This window comes from Ambystoma mexicanum, chromosome 2p (genome assembly GCF_040938575.1).
Source record: "Ambystoma mexicanum isolate Mex_15411 chromosome 2p, UKY_AmexF1_1, whole genome shotgun sequence".
Taxonomy (NCBI): domain Eukaryota; kingdom Metazoa; phylum Chordata; class Amphibia; order Caudata; family Ambystomatidae; genus Ambystoma; species Ambystoma mexicanum.
This window is the reverse complement of record NC_090923.1, coordinates 516,783,526-516,801,213: the sequence shown is the minus strand read 5'-3', so window position 1 is coordinate 516,801,213 and position 17,688 is coordinate 516,783,526.

The following is a 17,688-nucleotide window of genomic DNA, read 5'->3' as shown; positions in this document are numbered from 1 at the left end:
GATTTGGGTACCCCTCCACCCTTGGCCTCCCACCTCCCGGATTAGGTTGTCTGGGTTCAGGGAATTGGGGAAGGAAGGATGGATGATTTTGGGGCTGGAAGTTGGGTGGATACCTGGGAAAAAAGTTCTTCCCAGGGTTTGGTGAATTTCTGCCCTCCAGTGGGAAGTTAGGAGGGAAGTTCTCTGGATTAGGCGCTTGGCTGGATCCCCCCCTTGGGCTGGAGGAGTCTACACATAACCCAGGATGGGTCGGTTTTCCTTGTAACTGTGACTTAAATAATCAGGGGAGTGAGGGAACCCATTTGTGGTACTACCTCCTTGACTCCCTGTTTGTGACTGGCCCGAGGGCCTTCTGGGCTTAGAATTATTCAGTGCAGGCAGGTTTTTAGGCCCCCCATCTCCAAATCTAAAATGGGGGCAACCTTTACCTCTGCCACCTAAGCAGCAGCATGGGTGCTGGTTGATTTGGGGCTTTTCTGGGCGTTATTTTTATTTTCTATGGGCTTCTGAACCTCATAGATCCAGGTAGCCTGTTCAATGACCCAGTCTAGTGACCTTTTCTTGTGAAAATCTCTCACTAGCTGGGTCATTATGTATTTGGGTAAGGCATGGAAAAACGTATTTACAAACTCTTTACTGTCCATGCGCACCCTTTTGGTAGTCTGCACAAAGGCACGCTTCAATTCCTGCAGAAATTCTTGTGGGGCCTGATCCTCCCCACATTGCAAATTGCAGGCTGCCTTGCAAGCCTCTTGGGGATTGCTGTGCACCGAAAAATGTTTAAAAATGGCCGCCCTATATGTGGACCATCTTGAATGGTTTTTGTCCTCCAGCCCCGTAAAGAAACTGGAGTATTTCGGGGGAGAATGTCAATTTTACATACTGAATGCAGCTACTGCTGTCTTTCAAATGGAAAGTCTCCATCATTTGCTCATAAAGCTCCAAATATTCCCAAACAGAATACTTGGTGTTCTTGTGATAAGGGGTGATGACACTCCTTATTGCCTTAATCTGTTTTAAGGGGTCCTTAAGCAAGGCCCTTTTTGCCTTATTGGCCTTTTTGGTTCGGGCAACCCTGGTCCATTCATCCTCTGATTCAGAAGCACTGCTCCCAGAGGTGCCGTCTGATCTTCCAGGTTTTCCCGTATTCTGCGAGCCTGGGAATGGCTGGCAGAATGTGGGGACCTGGTCTCCTGTGTCCTGTGACTTTCAGAGGAGTCTTCAGATTCCTCCTTGCTGCCAGGATTTGATGGGTACCCCCCCCACTGACCTAACTGAGCAGAGGTTTTCAGGATGCCCTTAGTGGGCCTACTCTCCTGGGGTTCCCCACTAAATTGCACTGTACTTAGGTGCCCATACCCGGATGCCCACCCATCCATTCCTGGGTGGTACTGGCCTATGAGCCCCATACATTTGGCTTGATAGTAATCTGCCATCCCTGTGGCCCTGTGCTCATGTGCGCCAGGGGACATGGTGGTGGCAGAGTCCAGGGACTTGGAGAGATGAAGGCCTCTGGTACTAGGGCTCCTGAGGTTATGCTCAGGTGTTTCCCTTTCCCAGCGAACCTCATCTCTATCAGCCCCTGCTCCCTGTTGCCATGCAAGAGCCTGTGCTTTCAGTTCCTCAATCAAGGCCTTACTAGACTCTAGCAGTCTCTCCTGCATGCCTACCTGTTGCCGGAGTCTATAATTGTGCTGGCAGAGAGCCTCATTCTCTTTCTGTTTTGTCCTGGAGTACTGGGCCAGTCTTTGCTGAAGGAGGGTTACCTTCTGAGTCCCATCCCTACTGGCCTGTTCCTTTCTTGCCAGAGCATCTTCCACCCTCCTGGTGTGCTCCAACAAGTTTTGATGCTCTATTTGGAGGTCAGCCAGTACCTGGAGGGCCAGGTGATTTTCTTCCATTTTTCTTTTTAAGTGGCAGACTTCCTGGCCTAAGGTGTCCCTTTCCTGACTAAGAGCCTGCCTCTGTGCCGCCAGGTCATCACTCTGCTTTTGAAGGGCGCTCTTCCTCAAATTCTGTCTGGGTATCCAGGTCTTTCAGAATCAGTTTGTTGCTCTCTTCCTTCTCCCTATCTAGGTGGCTTTGCAGGGTGACTACCTGCTCTGCGCATGCCCTATTGAAGTCCAGTTGTTGCTCCAGCTTTTTCTGGCTCTGCAGTAGGGAGTCCAAACCTTCTTGGTACTCCTTCTGCAAGGCCAGAAATCTGGTATCCTGGTCAGACTTTTCCTGTTGCAGGATACCCATATCCTCTTTTATTTTAATGATATACTACCTAGTATAATTTTCTGACTCCTGGCTCCTCTGCAGCCTCTGCTCGGAAAAGACCAGGTCAGATTGGGCCTTCTCTAATGCCATCTGTTGCCTATTTGCCAGATCTTGGCCTTCAGCACATTTGTCCTGTATGGCTCCAAAATATAAATATAAATATGCCGCTATCCTGACAATCTTGTCGTACTCATCTTTGGCTTTAAGGGCCATATGTAGTTCACTCAGGACCACATGTAATGGAACCTGATCTCTCCATATGTCCGACCCTGTTGCAGTGATCTGGGGTGCGATTGCCTGCAACCACACTGTCTGGTCCTGTTCCGTCCATTCGCCTCTCACAAATAGCTTATGTAAGAGGTGTTCTCTGGCTATTTTGATATCTACCAAGGTCGTCATTCTGGAAATTGATTTCCTTCCTGACTTACAGAAATTAGTATTTTATTTTGCAAAACAGACCGTTTCCTTGGAGCGTCCTTCTTTTGAGGGGTGCTTTTACAGTGTAACACATCGTGGTGATCCAACAGGATTTATGTATCCTGTCAGTTAGCACACTGTATTAAGCTGCACAAGTGGTAGGTCTAATCCAGATGTCCCAGCTCGAGCCCCCACTCTGTTAGTGACTCCAATTCAGCACTCCAACTAAGTCAATGCCTAGTCTGGGATTCCCAAGGGAAGCCCATATTTATATATTTTTATGACAAGTTCATAGATCTGGATGAAAAAACCCTTGTATAACGCCCCTCTCTTTGAATCCCCCTGACCTCACTGAGCCAAGAAGTGGGTTTGTTTAGCAAATTAAAGGATTTATTTAAAAAATTAAACAATATATATATATATATATATATATATATATATATATATATATATATATATATATATATCACTTTTATGAATAAATTAATATTTTATAGAACACTTATGAATATAATATTGATCAACAATGGGTAATGTTACAATTGCACACTCTTTTCAATCAGTGGGGAGTTAGTATAGAAAGGATAAGGTAGCAGAGAATACTTTTATGGTTTCAAGGAAAAGCAATGATGGAAAGAATGCAGCACAGAAATAAACTGATATGGTTTCAACAAGAGATAATATGATCACTTTTTCTTTTGACAATTCGCTCCCCCCCTATGCAAGATAAGGAGATGGAAGGGGAGCACACAGTTTTCAGGAATACAATCAAATGCAATAAAAATTCCAGTTCCCCCCTAGCAAAACTATAAGGAGATGGAATGTCGTTCTGGGTTTGTTGGAAAGCTCAGGATTTTAGCTTTAAAATGAAAGTTAAATCCCGCTTCTAGGACGTGCAGTTCAAAAGATACGGATGATTTAATGGAGGCAGATTTTCAGAAATAAAGTAAGGTTCAAATGACAAATGAAACTTTCACAGGTTTGAAATCACAGAATGGACACACAATTTCTATGATGCAGTTCTAGGTAGGTGGAAATGGTTTGAATTAGATTATTTTAAACTAAGAGATTGGTTCTGCACAGTTCTGGCTGGATACTCACACTATAAATTTGAAATAGGCCGTCAAGATCTGGTCAACATGTTTAGACTGGACTTCTGGCAGGTGGTTCTGAAGTCACAGCTATCTGGGTCAGCTCTGCTCTGCTGGTCTGGATCTCTGGTTCTGGCAAAGGTTCTTGGCACTGAACAGCGGTCTGGTCTGGTCTGCGGTTCTGGATACAGCACTGCTCTCTGGGTCTGGTTCTGGCGAAAGTTCTTGGCAAAGAAGCAGAAACAGCTCAGCCCGGCTGTTTTATTCTGATGTGCCCCTTGGAAGTCTGGGGTAAAATCAGTTTGAAAGATTGTAAGGCCAGCTGAGAATACTTTTAGCTTGCAGTAGGCCTTCTGCTTTAAAGTTCTGGAATCTGGAGTCTAAGTTCTGGATATGGTCCTTTTGGATATTGTCTGGTCCGGCAAAGTGCTTCGCAAGAAAGTGAAAAGAGCAGTCCCTACCTGGGTCTCAGTGGCTCTTTTTATGCCTTTTGAAAATGGGTGGGAAGGCTATCTTTCTATGCCCAACCCTCTAAGGATCCTGATAGGTTAGAGGATTTTCTGTCCTTTAACTGGATTGTGAGTCAGAGTGATGCTACCCTTTTACAATCTATTGAAGAAACGCCCCTTTGCTTTTACTTAGAACCCAATTTTTCATAATCAAACATGTTTCCCAGATACAAAAGTGGTTCAAAATACATGTACACATCACAGATGAATTTAAGACAGTTCTCTGTTCAAGCCCCATGTTCCTGCAAGCTTGGGCTCAGAAACAACAGCATTTTGTGCTTTTAGTGGGTTTTGCCATGGTCGGTTCAGCATCAAATTTTACACAGACCTGCAACCCCTCCCTGAGCACATTACAATAAGGTTTCAATTCTCTACAGTAAGCACAATGTCTGTAGTATTAATAAATCGCGGGGTTCAGTCTCAGAACATCGTACAGAGTCCTAACACCTCTTAAAATGTGCGCAGAATAATCACAGGAATAATGATATTATTTATATAATTTTGACAATTTCGTACTATGAATTATCCATCTATTTAAAATTATGCTCTGGCCCAGATGAGCGTGTTTAGGTTCCAAAGCACATGGGGGAATTCCTTGTTCGTCCCCGCCTCCAAGCTCAGCTGGCTCACAGAGGTAGTGCCCCTCCCAGTTCCTTCCAAGAGGAAGCCGTTTACGACCCCCTGATTTAGCAATTGCTTTGAGCCAAGGGAAGCTCATTGTTCTGTTTCCCTGCAGTCCCAGGTACCCCTCCTCTGATTCAATCAGAGAGGTGTGATCTCCTTTTGGTGGGGGCAGCAGAGGTTTCCCATGGGCAGAGGCCTCTTGAACTTTTAATTAAATCACACTGCCTTTTTGTATAGGGCCTGGGAACAGTAGGTGTGAAGAATTCTCATTGACCAGCAAGGCTTTGAAGTCCCAGCTAACTCAGGTTCCTTTTCAGCTCCTGAAATACAGGTCTCCTGTCAGAGTTTAGATCGCTAGCGCCGGTCAGTGTCAAGCACCGGTACTGCACCCATTTTTTTTGGCAGCTGTCTTGAATTAATGCATTTTAAAAAAAAAAGGGATTGTACTTGATAGCATATGATCCTTGCTGACATTGTATTGATGTGAATTCTGCAGTAGAGTAATGTAGAACACCCCACCAGAGGTTGGATTTTTTGTCTGGTGGTTTTGTGCCCATGATTTGAGCAATTTTTTTGACATCAATTAAATCAATTAAAACGGATTTTGAACAGCACCATATTCCTTTTCACTGGTTTCGCTCTGTGTGCAGCCAAAGGATAGGGTCTGGCAATGGTCTCCTGTATTAACTATCTTGCAATGTTTGAAATATGCATTTTGAGCTTGCATTCAGAGAAACAAAGGTGATTTCAAAGCGCTTTTTGAGCTAACAGGCACTGCTGTCTTTCCTTTGGTACCCTGTTTCACTCATGGCGCTTCTGGCTCATCATACTCGGACTGGTGGGTGGCAGGTCAGGTGACCATTTTGGTGTGCGCAAAACGGCGCGGTTTTCCTGGATTCTGGCGCAAATGTGGGCTTTTTGGCCATCTTGGATTTTCTAAGCCCAGAGCACCAAATGTTGCAGCATAATAACTCAAACATGGGTCAATACACCTGACATAGTACAAAGGATGTATCTTGTAGTGGAAATGTTTGGTGGTTCAATGGTGCTGGTGGAGATCTGGAAGCCATGTGATGTGCTTCCTGATGTGCATGCAACAGGAGGTAATTTTCTCAAAGACACTGAACGCATGTGGGGGGAGCTTCAATTAAAATGACACCCCTGCATCATGGGGTTTAATTATCCTCTTGAACCTCAGTATAACTGATTTTCAAAAGCAATTCTTGTTCTGACCTGGGCTCTGAGGGGGCATAATCTATCACTCTATCATCTTCATAAATGTCATCATCATTACTATGTGACTCAGTAGATTGTGGTGGCTGAGCTAGAGACCTGGGATTATCAATCTCGCCCCAATGTTATCAAGTACTCCATCTGTTGTTCCCGGGTCTTCATTAGATAGGATCTGCACACATCTCCCATCTGCCTCAGCAATGGTAGGAGGACCTGCGGTGCACACAATGGCAAATGTTTTTCCCCTTTGCGTCAGGCGACTCACTGGCGTCTCATTTGTGTCACATGTCTCCATAAATCTTTACTGCCCCCTTGCAGGTAAATCAGAGAGGACAATTGTCCATAAGCGCCCTCAGGGATTGCTTGTGCTTCCCATCCCTATCACCAGATGAAACGTGTCCGGTCCACTTGTGTAAAGAGTTTGACACTAACTAGTGTACCACTGTTTCTCTGAATCTCTACTGCACCCTCCCAGTGTTCATGACAGAGCAACTGAGGAGGTTTCAGCACGTGCAATGTATACAAATATAAGCGGTTTGAGGCATTAGCCGGTCAGATAGCACAGCGAGTACAGCGCTTCCGAGGTTGATAAATGAGCACCACACACCGTGGGTAATAATAAGAAACGCTCAGATGCCTATATAAGAAGCGCTATATAAATGCTTAATTATAATTATTTTATGCACATAAACAGCCTAACCCCAGCAAACTCTCGTACTCATGCGATCATCTCCCATCACTTCGTGTCTTTTTCCAGACATGCCAGCCTAGATGCACAGCCACTACATATCAGAATGCCTTTTTCTGTTTTTCTCTTCGCTTTGGTTATTTTGTGTTAATTTTCAAATATACAGGGACACTCCTGTGATCACCCTTGTGTCATCTTCTTGTTTTTCTTTTTGTATCTGTGTTCTGCAATTTCTGTGTCACCACGAAAGTGGTCATCCCTCCACTGTCTCCCTATTCCTGTACCTCGCAACTCCCAGTTCTTCAATGGACATTCAAATAAAATCCCCACAAAGCGAGTTGCCACGAAATAGTCCTGTACATTTGTATAGTTTCTTTGCAAGGGAAAGAACGCACTGCTGGGGCATTTGCTGAAGCAGGACTGTCTTTGAGTGAAACTCGCAAAGATGCTGCCTGTGTCCTAACTGTGGCATACTGCATGTGTTTAGGGTAGCTTGTTTTACTTGTCCCTTGTGTGTCTGTATGTGTGTGCATATGCATGTTAGCATGTATGTGTGTGTTGTCTGCCTTCATGCATCATCATTTGAATGTTTGTCTGTGTAGGACAAGGGCGCTGCGTGATGGTCTTTATTTTTAATCCTCCCCGATGTTCTAATCCTAGTCGTGTTAATGCTGGTATGCTTGGTCTGGTATGCGTGTTCAACCTTCCAAAATTTGGTTATTTATAAACCTGCCCACACGAACTGCTTACTAGTGAGGAGGGTGTAAGGAGGTTGAAGCACATTGACAAATTAACAAGACGGGCTTGGGCACATCTACAGAGTGTGTGGGGTGCTTCAGGAACATATTCATGGCATGATCTCGAGGCACACGGGCATTCAGATATGCAGTTACTTGTGATCCTTGTATATAGTGACATCATAGTCTGAGGAGCGTGGAGGAAGTGTTTTGGACACATGGTTATTGAACTGTTGTGTTGTTACTTTGCACATGGAATAACGAGTGTGATAAGTCTTGGGATCAATGGTAGAAGGCGTGAAATGATCTGGCAGCATGAATATTGTGGAGAGCTATGTAGAGATTGGCAGAGAGTGGGCATTGTGAATTTCATGGACGTATTGGTGAGATGAGGGAGCTACAGTGTGGCGAGGTACGGCACATCTTTAGCACTTCTGACATAGGGCACATACCTGGAGAAACGACAATCCACAATATATTCCTTTTTGCAATGATAAACATTGTATTTAACCATATTTATATTTAAAACAGTGGATGCTCCTTTTTTGTTTGGAGTTCTTCAGGAACTATCATAGGCCATGGCCACTGGTGTGAAGGTGTCAGCTGGCCTGCTCGGTATGAGCTGCTCGGTGGGATGCAGGTCAGATGTTCCAGTCCCAGAGATACATTGTTTCTTTGATCTGCTTCATTGATGTGTTTTATATACAGATAGCAGGTAAATATGGATACAATGACTTAGCCGTGTGAATGCTTGGTGGCAAGATGTTGATGTAAGGTGCAAGTCCCAGGAGTAAAATATCTCAGCTACTTCACCAGATTTAGGAGTATGTGTTTGTGAAGACTGCACACCGTGTGCTAGTCCCAGTTAGATACATCAGTGGGGGTTGAGAACCTGTTGCAGCAGTTCGAGCTCAATGACACAGAGGTATAACAATTTCACTAAAGCGATATAGGTGTTAACTGCAGGCCACTTTCCAAACCCAGCAAGAAATTAGCCCTTCAACCTTCGGAGATTGATAAAAGTTGTGGCAATATAGTGAAACAGAAGAGTATTTGTTTCACAGTGGTGCACTCAGAATGTTTCCACAGAATGGGGTTGCACCATATGAAAGTTGGTCTAGTGCAGCTGTCCGCATAAAATTAGGGGGATATATTAAATTACTTGATCAAAAATGAGTCATGGGTGCTCCTCTATGAGAACGCACACAGCAAAAATTGCCTGTTCTTTCGGAAGGTATCCACTCTAGAGTCTCCAGCCACACTTTAGCTCACTGTACCTTTCACAGATGGGAAATATCCATTTGCATATCAGTCTTTGTCCCTGCCCACATGGCAGTCTAGTACCGAAATGCTATGGCAAATCCCTTCTGAACAAGAGTACCAACAGCAACCCCATACACTACATGTGTTTCAGCCTTGTTGGGCATCATCAGTGAGGTGCAGCTGTACCTCTCTGAGCACAGTGAGCAAGGGGTTCATGTCTGGATGACCCTGGGAAACGTAGGGTGACTAGACCTAAGGCTTTTCAAAAAATCAAAAATTAGTCATGGGCGCTCCTCTATGAGAACGAACACAGCAAAAATGTCCTGTTCTTTGGGAAGGTACCCACTCTAGAGTCTGCAGCCACACTTTAGCTCCCTGTACCTTTCACAGATGGGAAATATCCATTTGCATATCAGTCTTTGTCCCGCCCACAGCAGTCTAGCACTAAAATGCTATGGCAATTCCCTTCTGAACAAGAGTACCAACAGCAACCCGATACACATGTTTCAGCCTTGTTGGGCATCATCAGTGAGGTGGAGCTGTGCCTCTCTGAGCACAGTGAGCAAGAGGTCCATGTCTGGATGACCCTGGTAAACTTAGAGTGACTAGACCTGAGGCCCTTCAAAAAATCAAAAGTGAGTCCTGGGCGCTCCTCTATGAGAACGGACATGGCAAAAATGGCATGTTCTTTGGGACGGTACCCAGTCTGTAGTCTGCAGCCACACTTTAGCTCACTGTACCTTTCACAGATGGGAAATATCTGTTTGCATATCAGTCTTTGTTCTGCACATATGGGCAGTCCAGCACCGAAATGCTATGGCAATTCCCTTCTGAACAAGAGTACCAACAGCAACCCCATGCACATGTTTCAGACTTGTTGGGCATCATCAGTGAGGTGGAGCTGTGCCTCTCTGAGTACAGTGAGCAAGGGGTCCACGTCTGGATGACCCTGGGAAAATTAGGTTGACTAGATCTAAGGCCCTTCAAAAAATCAAAAATGAGTCATGTGTGCTCCTCTATGAGAACGAACACAGCAGAAATTGCCTGCTCTTTGGTTTCTAGGTTTGAGGTATGTACATTCTATTCATAGGTAAAAATGTTTTCTTCTGCCTCAGAACAGTAATCTGCATAACAGATTACTTCTCAGTGTCCAAATTCGAAAGCTACTCAATCTAATGTCGACAAACCACTCTGACGATTCTTAAACAAATAATTCATGCACACTTGCATTTCCTAACATTAGGTTTCAACAGAGCTGTCAATTAATGTTCTGTAAATCCTGACATGGTTAGCACATGCGATTTTAAATCCCAGTACAGTTGAATAGTATACAATTACATGTACAACAATGTAATATGATGTGAAGTTTCAAACTAAGAATGGTGAGGTATTTCACACCTTCAAAATGACCAAGGGAATACATGAATATCCATCCTACCTGGCTAAGAAACTGTAATCCAAGCCAAGCAAGAAGGAAAGCACCAGGCAGCAAGCCTTGTTCTGCTTAAGCATAACATTCAAGCGCACATGGGATTGGCACATTCTCTCCTCAAGAAGAACTGAGAGCCTATGACTTCAAGGAACACCTGGTGACCTGATAACTCCATGATCACACCGTATCACCCTCTCGCCTTCTACCCTCCCTCAGCTCCCTATACTTCTCTCCCTGTATTCTCCCCATTTCTTGTACAGTGCTCTATTGATTGATAATTAGGGGTGTGCTATATAAACTATATACAAACACAACTTATACATTTCATTTGATTTACCGAAACGGCCTCACTAAAGAAAATATAGAGTACTGTTGGTTATCAGTTCATATTTAGCAAAACATCCGCGGTTCGGGGACGTTAACACAGACTGAAATCAATTCACACTTGTCAGAGAAGATGCAAATAGCAGAACTATTATGGGAGGCTGCTAAGTTCCGTCCCCATCACATGGCCTTGATCTTCTATCTACTTTAAAGAAGAAAAGGCTTTGGGAAGAATTCTTAATTGGATTATTTTTTTAAGTACTGCACGTCATTCCTAGCAGGTGCGTATGACTTACAGCACCATGTGAAACAATCTTCCACCAGCATAAAGAGCTATTTTGAGAGAGTGCTGGTAATCACAATGGAACACTTAGCAGTGTTCAGATAAATTGGCCCTTCATGTACAAGAACTCTTGAAATACAAATTCGTTTGGAAGATGCTATAGATCTGAAATTGGCGTATTATAATAGAAAGGACTGGCATGAAAAGAAAAAGAAAATTATTTTTTATAAAATACTTCCTATTCAAGCATCTTTTCGCTTCCTGGCATGCTCTCTTTGTGAAGTAATTTGACAGACCAGGATAATCCATTTTAGATTTCCTCACTGGGTTGGTACATGTTGGTCAATTTGATCACTGGACCGCTTTGTTGGCTAGTTGCTGCCTTTTGTCCCCTGCTCATGAAACATGAATCTAAAGGAAATACATTTCTTAGTGTGCACATCTGAAGACTCAGTTTGCATTGTTGAAAACTACTTCTTTGAACAACGTTCTCTTTTTGTTGAAACAATGAATAGCATCTGCCAGAGGGGAAATATATCTTCTTTTCCCATAAATATAAATATGCAATAGAAATTCTGCTACAACTACAGTACAAGAGATACACTCTTATGAACATCAGTTCTTGACTGGAAAAGAAACAAGGTGAAACACATGCAGCCACTCTAGAGCATCGGGCACACTCTTATGCAGGATTCTGCCTCTGGAAGGGCCTCCCTGCCCTCTTAGACTTGAGCCATATCTCCTTAAGCTCTGAATGCTTCTCAAGACCCCCCTTTTCTCGGACTCTTTCCCTTTCCCCTTCACCCGCTACTGTCCCCTTCTGCCTCATTGTGAGTGGCTGCCTAGGTTCTTCTAATTCATACCAGGCTCTCCTCGTCCAGATTACCCCAGCACTTCGTTCTCTCCTGACCCCTTGTCCCCCCACCGCCATCATGTGCTTGCTCTCCCGGGCTCACTCCCCTGCACTAGCCTGGCTGGGCCTGAACCACCTTGATCCCTTTTAACCCTGTCCTGGTACTTCCTTGTGGAACTTCACTCCCCTGCCCGTCTCCATTCCCCTAGCACTTGCCCACCTGGCCTCCCCTTGGCGTTCCCCAACCCCCAACACTTGTGTGCGCCCCACTCTGACCTACACTTCCTTTCCCTCCTTAGCACTAAGGCTTTCCACTCGACCAGCACTTCCCCCGCCTCCCCACTCCTCTGCACTTGCTGTTCTGCACTTGACGATCCGAATGTCACAAGGCCTAGGGCTGGCTATGGAGATAGATCTAGCTCCCATCACTAGTGCTTTTCATTCTTAAGTGGACTTTATTCTGCTTCTGATTGTTGCATATCATCTCAGTTTGGCTCTCTGATTGTAGTGTGGATGTTACACAGTGCATGCATTTAAAAGATGCAACGGTACAACACTGAACACAGTGCATCTCACCTAAACACAAAAATAATAGTATTTTTGCATTATAGGTGTGTGTCTCCAGGTAAGGGGCATTGGGTCTTGCAGTGCAATTTTTAGGCTGTGAGCAGCCTCCAACAATGTGTTCATCAAAACCTGTCAGCTATTATTCAGTCTCCTGTAGGGCACAGCACAATTTTGGGCTCCAGGAAGGTGTAAACAGACAATTTCCACCCAATTATTTTCATCTACTTGGGATGGCAGTGCACCCAACATGTGGCTCTAATTGTTTACCCTTCATAATGAAATAAGTAGACTGCCGGGCCCATGCATTTAACTCATTGGTGTGAGAACTCCATCTCAAGGACCTCACTGCATTTATGATAACATCTCTTTTCTCCTTCTTGTGGATGTCCTTTCTGAACTCTCTTGAACTTTGAAATTAGGTAAATCGTGTACCAAATTTCCCAAAAATAGTCACAGGCACCCCTTTGCGAGAACGAACTAGGCTAGATTAGGTGTTCTTTGGGAAGGTACCCACTCGAGAGTCTGCAGCCACAGTTTAGATCACTGTACCTTTCACAAAAGAGAAATATCCATTTGCATATCAATGTTTGTCCCTCCCACATGGGCAGTCCAGCACCAAAATGCTATGGCAATTCTCTTCTGAACAAGAGTACCAACAGCAACCCCAGACACGTGTTTCAGTCTTGTTGGGCCTCATCAGTGAGGTGGAGCTGTGCCTCTCGGAGCACCGGGTGCAAGAGGTCCACATCTGGATGACCCTAGGAAACCTAGAGTAACTAAACCTAAGTCCCTTAAACAATCAAAAAATAGACATAGGCGGCCCTCTGTGAGAACAAACACGGCTAAATGACCTGTTCTTTGAGAAGGTACCCACTCGAGAGTCTGCAGCCACACTTTAGCTCACTGTACCTTTCTCGATGGGAAATATATATTTGCATATCACTCTTTGTCCCGCCCACATGGGTAGCCCATCACCAAAATGCTATGGCAATTCTCTTCTGAACAAGAGTACCAACAGAAACCCCAAACATGTGTTTCAGCCTTGTTGGGCCTCATCAGTGAGGTGGGGTTGTGCCTCTCTGAGCACCGTGAGCAAGAGGTCCACATCTATATGATCCTAGGAAACATAGGGTGACTAAACCTAAGTCCCTTAAACAATCATAAAATAGTCATGGGCACCCCTCTGCTAGAACAATTGGGAAGGTACCCACTGGAGAGTCTGCAGCCACACTTTAGATCACTGTACCTTTCTCAGATGGGAAATATCCATTTGCATATCACTCTTTGTCCCGCCACATGGGCAGTCCAGTAACGAAATGCCATGGCAATTCTCTTCTGAACAAGAGTAGCAAAAGCAACCCCAGACACGTGCTTCAGCCTTGTTGGGCCTTATTAGTGAGGTGGAGCTGTGCCGCTCTGATGAGGGCCAACAAGGCTGAAAAACATGTGTATGGGGTTGCTGTTGGTACTCTTGTTCAGAAGAGAATTGCCATAGCATTTTGGTTCTGGACTGCCCATGTTGGCGGGACAAAGACTGATATGCAAACGGGTATTTCCCTTCTGTGAAAGGTACAGTGAGCTAAAGTGTGGCTGCGGTTTCTCGAGTGAGTACCTTGCCAAAGAACAGGTAATTTAGACCTGTTCGTTCTCACAGAGTGGTGCCTATGGACTATTTTCTGATTGTACCAAATTTCACCTACAGGGTACCACAATATTGGAGCATTTCACTCCAACAGTTGAACATCTACATGATGCCTTTCATTTGTGATTTAATTACCTTTGCCATCAATGATGTAATATCTAATCTCTCTACTATGATCACAGTCAGCTTTCTGGGCAGTGGAAAAATGCCAGGAAATAAAAGAACATGGTACTATCAGGAGACCTATATGGGGAAAGTAATCTTGTCGTAGTAGCGGGAGTGCAGCAAGTGTTTTGGTCCTATTGGAGTTCTGCAGTGCACCCAGTCTGTTCTCAGTCCTCATTGCTGGAGAAGGAGCACTATCTTCAAAGACCCTTTCTCCCATGCGGAAGCGTAGCAGGAGTTCAGGAGTTCAGGAGTTCAGCGAGTTTTCGGTCCTATTGTAGCTGTACAGTGCACCCAGTCAGTTCTCAGTACTAATCGCTGAAGGAGGAGCACTATCTCCCAAGTGGAAACGTAGCAGCGAGTGCAGAGAGTGTTTCGGTGTTCAGGTGGCTCTGAGGAGTAGAGAAGGAGAGATAATGCTGGATCTGCCACCTATTTGTATTGCTCCCACTGTACTAGGAACTTTTACCATGGCATATACCTTGAAGTCATGTATGCCTTGCCAAAATTCAAGTGTGTCAACAGGGGCAGCCTCCATAAACTTGGACTTAGTAACAAAATGCCCACTCTCCGAAAATGACAATGTGGATATACATTTGGACAATACATATCTTACTATAAAAACTTTGGCCAAAGAGCCCATTGACGGAATGGCTGCTGTGGCCCCAGCAACGACGGAAAGCACTGCCAATGTGGTACTGCATTCCTTACTTACCACAACCCCAACAAGTTCCCTGAATCCTTATTTTCAGATTGAAAACATTTGTCGACCCAAACACCTGGAGATAAATAGAACTAATAACGAATGTATCAACGTTGGGTCCAAAAAAATTCCCATGAATTGGAGAAATGAGTACACCTTTCGTTGGGATCTGAAATATTAGTTTGGGGCAATAGAGAAAATGTTTGCCTATTAAGAATGCCCAAACAAGTGGTTACCTCGGCACGAACGAGGGAGCAATTCCTACATCTCGACTTGAGGGTTTGTATGAGCACATGCAATGCGTACGGATGACGCTCCCTAGGCACCAGGCATCTGATCAAATGGGGGCTTAACTGTGAGTGGAACATTTAAGTGCCACCATCTCCTAAGCAGGAGATATTGACATATTGTGTTTTCCTGTTGTGTCTTGACTACTTTTATCAATGGATAGGGAACACAAACTCCTTCAATTTGAACGTGTAAATGACCTGATGTCTAAAATGTGCTTTCTTGAGGGCTTCATACTGGCTTCCAATAGACTGCCTAACCCCATGTTACCAACTGTTGGTGTTGCTAACACGAAGGTTGACCAGGGTTGCCAAGGAGCTGTGCCTAGAAACTCAGTGGCAACTCCTGTGGTGGAGGTTAATCCTGAGGTTGGTGAAACAATAATGGAAAGTGTTCATCCGGCTGAATTGCCAATGGAGCATTGTTATAAATAAAGATCATTATTTAGTGAGCACAGGACAGTAGCCCCAGAGTTTGAGGTGCAGCTGGATGATACTGTGGTGAATACTGTGATGGAGTCATGGAAAGTCAAACGTCCCCTATAAAAATTTAAAACCCAAAACAATTACACTAAGAACGGCCTTGTGGGGTCTAGAAAAGGTTTGCGCCAAAATAATTTACATTTACATTCTCCCTGGGATAACATGGCCATACCTGTAGAGCCTTACAGTGGGTTTACCGATTGTGCCTCCTCTATGGTCTATGTTAGGCAAGATTATATTCAGTGCACTGTGGGAGACTGCACCAGCCTTGACCACTTGGCAATAATTAACCCAACCTTTGGTATAAGCATGTACTACACAAGTTGGTAGAGTGACTGAGCAGCCAGGCTTAGCTCAAGAGGGGTCAATGTGAGCAGTAAGGTAGTTACACAGGGATTCACAGTGACAAGTATCCAAATAAACACTTGCACTCAAGGTTTCTTGATTAAACTATTATTAATGTATTTATCAGTCAGTTGAATCAGCCTTCTTTAGAAGGGAGCAATATATAAGCAACACATAAATACACTTCAAAATTACACTCTCTCAGTTTGTTTAAATCAGTAAATACCCATTTGGGATGGCACACAGATTCTTCCTACACCATGCGGTGACATAAACAACTAGGACACTGTGGGCATTAATATATCACTGGTACATTTAGAGCAATACTGTGGTTGTGTTAAATAAGGAGAACATAAGGCAATGAAACAATGGTTAACAAATATTCTTAAGCAGGTAAGTACTTTTTGAACCCTCCAATGCAAAGTAAATGAACCCTTTCCTGGGGGAAAGGAAAAGCACAAAGTCAGAGGTAAGAAACATCTTTCAGGGAGCCAGGACAACAAATGTTAGTTGAGAAAAAGTCTAGGTGAACTGAAGCACTTCTTGTAGGTAGGTAAAAAGTCTTGCACAATGTTTAAGAAGTTTTTGTATAAAAAGAAATCACTGTAGGGCCACAAGCTGGGGGTATTTTGAGGGGCAAATATACAAACATCTCTGAAAATGTAACCAAGACAGGTCTCAACTGAGAGCTAGCAAGGCTACATGACAAGAGGTAAGTCCTCTTTGTTTTACAGTACCTTTGGTTAGAAGAAAAACGGTCTCCAGCTGGTTTTTGTTCCTGTGTAGGTCTGCAGATGCTGTGTTCCTGGGCCTCAGTCGTAGAGACAAGAGGGAGGACATCTGGGGACTCCTGCACTATGAATGGTAGGTCAGCGGCAGCAATGGGCAAACTTCAGATCAGCAGCATTTTGCGGTTTTAGCTCCTCGTGGCTCTCGGAAACAGCACCACCACGGTTCTCGGATATGGACTTTCCCCGCATCTGGGGTCCAGCTCTCTGTTGAGATGGCTCAGACTTGGTTAGTCCTGCTTCATGGGAGTCCAGAGGATCTTCATGGAGCTCGGGTCTGGCTTAAAAGCGATACACTCGATCTGGATTTCCTCACCCTGGCAATCGCTTCCTGCAGCAGCAAGGTAAGTACAGCTAGCTCCGAGAGGATGTCCAGACGAGTTCACTTTGGGGTTGATTGGTCCCACTTACCCAAGGGGAGTAGTCGACCGTTGCAGGGCTTCTCTAGCTGAGGCAAATTCGGAGCTTCGGCACTGCAGCAGGTGTCTCTTACAAGTTCTTCTTCAGATTCCTTCATCCAGTGGTCGACTCTGCCTTCCAAGCAAAAAGCCTCGCCTTTTATGCTGGTTTCTCCCATTCATTCGCAGCCTAGCTGTCAATCACATAGCAGGGTGGCTGTGTTCAGGGCACAGCCAGCCAGCCAATCACCTTTGAGTGCATTCCTGTAACCGAGGGGATTAAGCAGAGGGAATTTTGGGCACCTCCCTCACTTCCTGCCCCTGCCAGACATGCTTGAGCCAGAGGCGGGCTTCACCAGTGAATCCTGCCAAAGGCAACATGAACAAAGGGACCAAACCTGGTTTGGAGTAAATCTCAATAAGGACCTTTCCAACAGAAGTGGTGAAAAAAGAAGACCGGGGCCATTTTGACAAAATGGTCACCCATGGGTGTCCTACTGCAGCTGCAATTGCAGGCCGAGGTAGAAACACACAATGGTAGAAAAACGTAAACCACTGCCACCAGCCATTAAATGTAGAAAAGGTAACTTT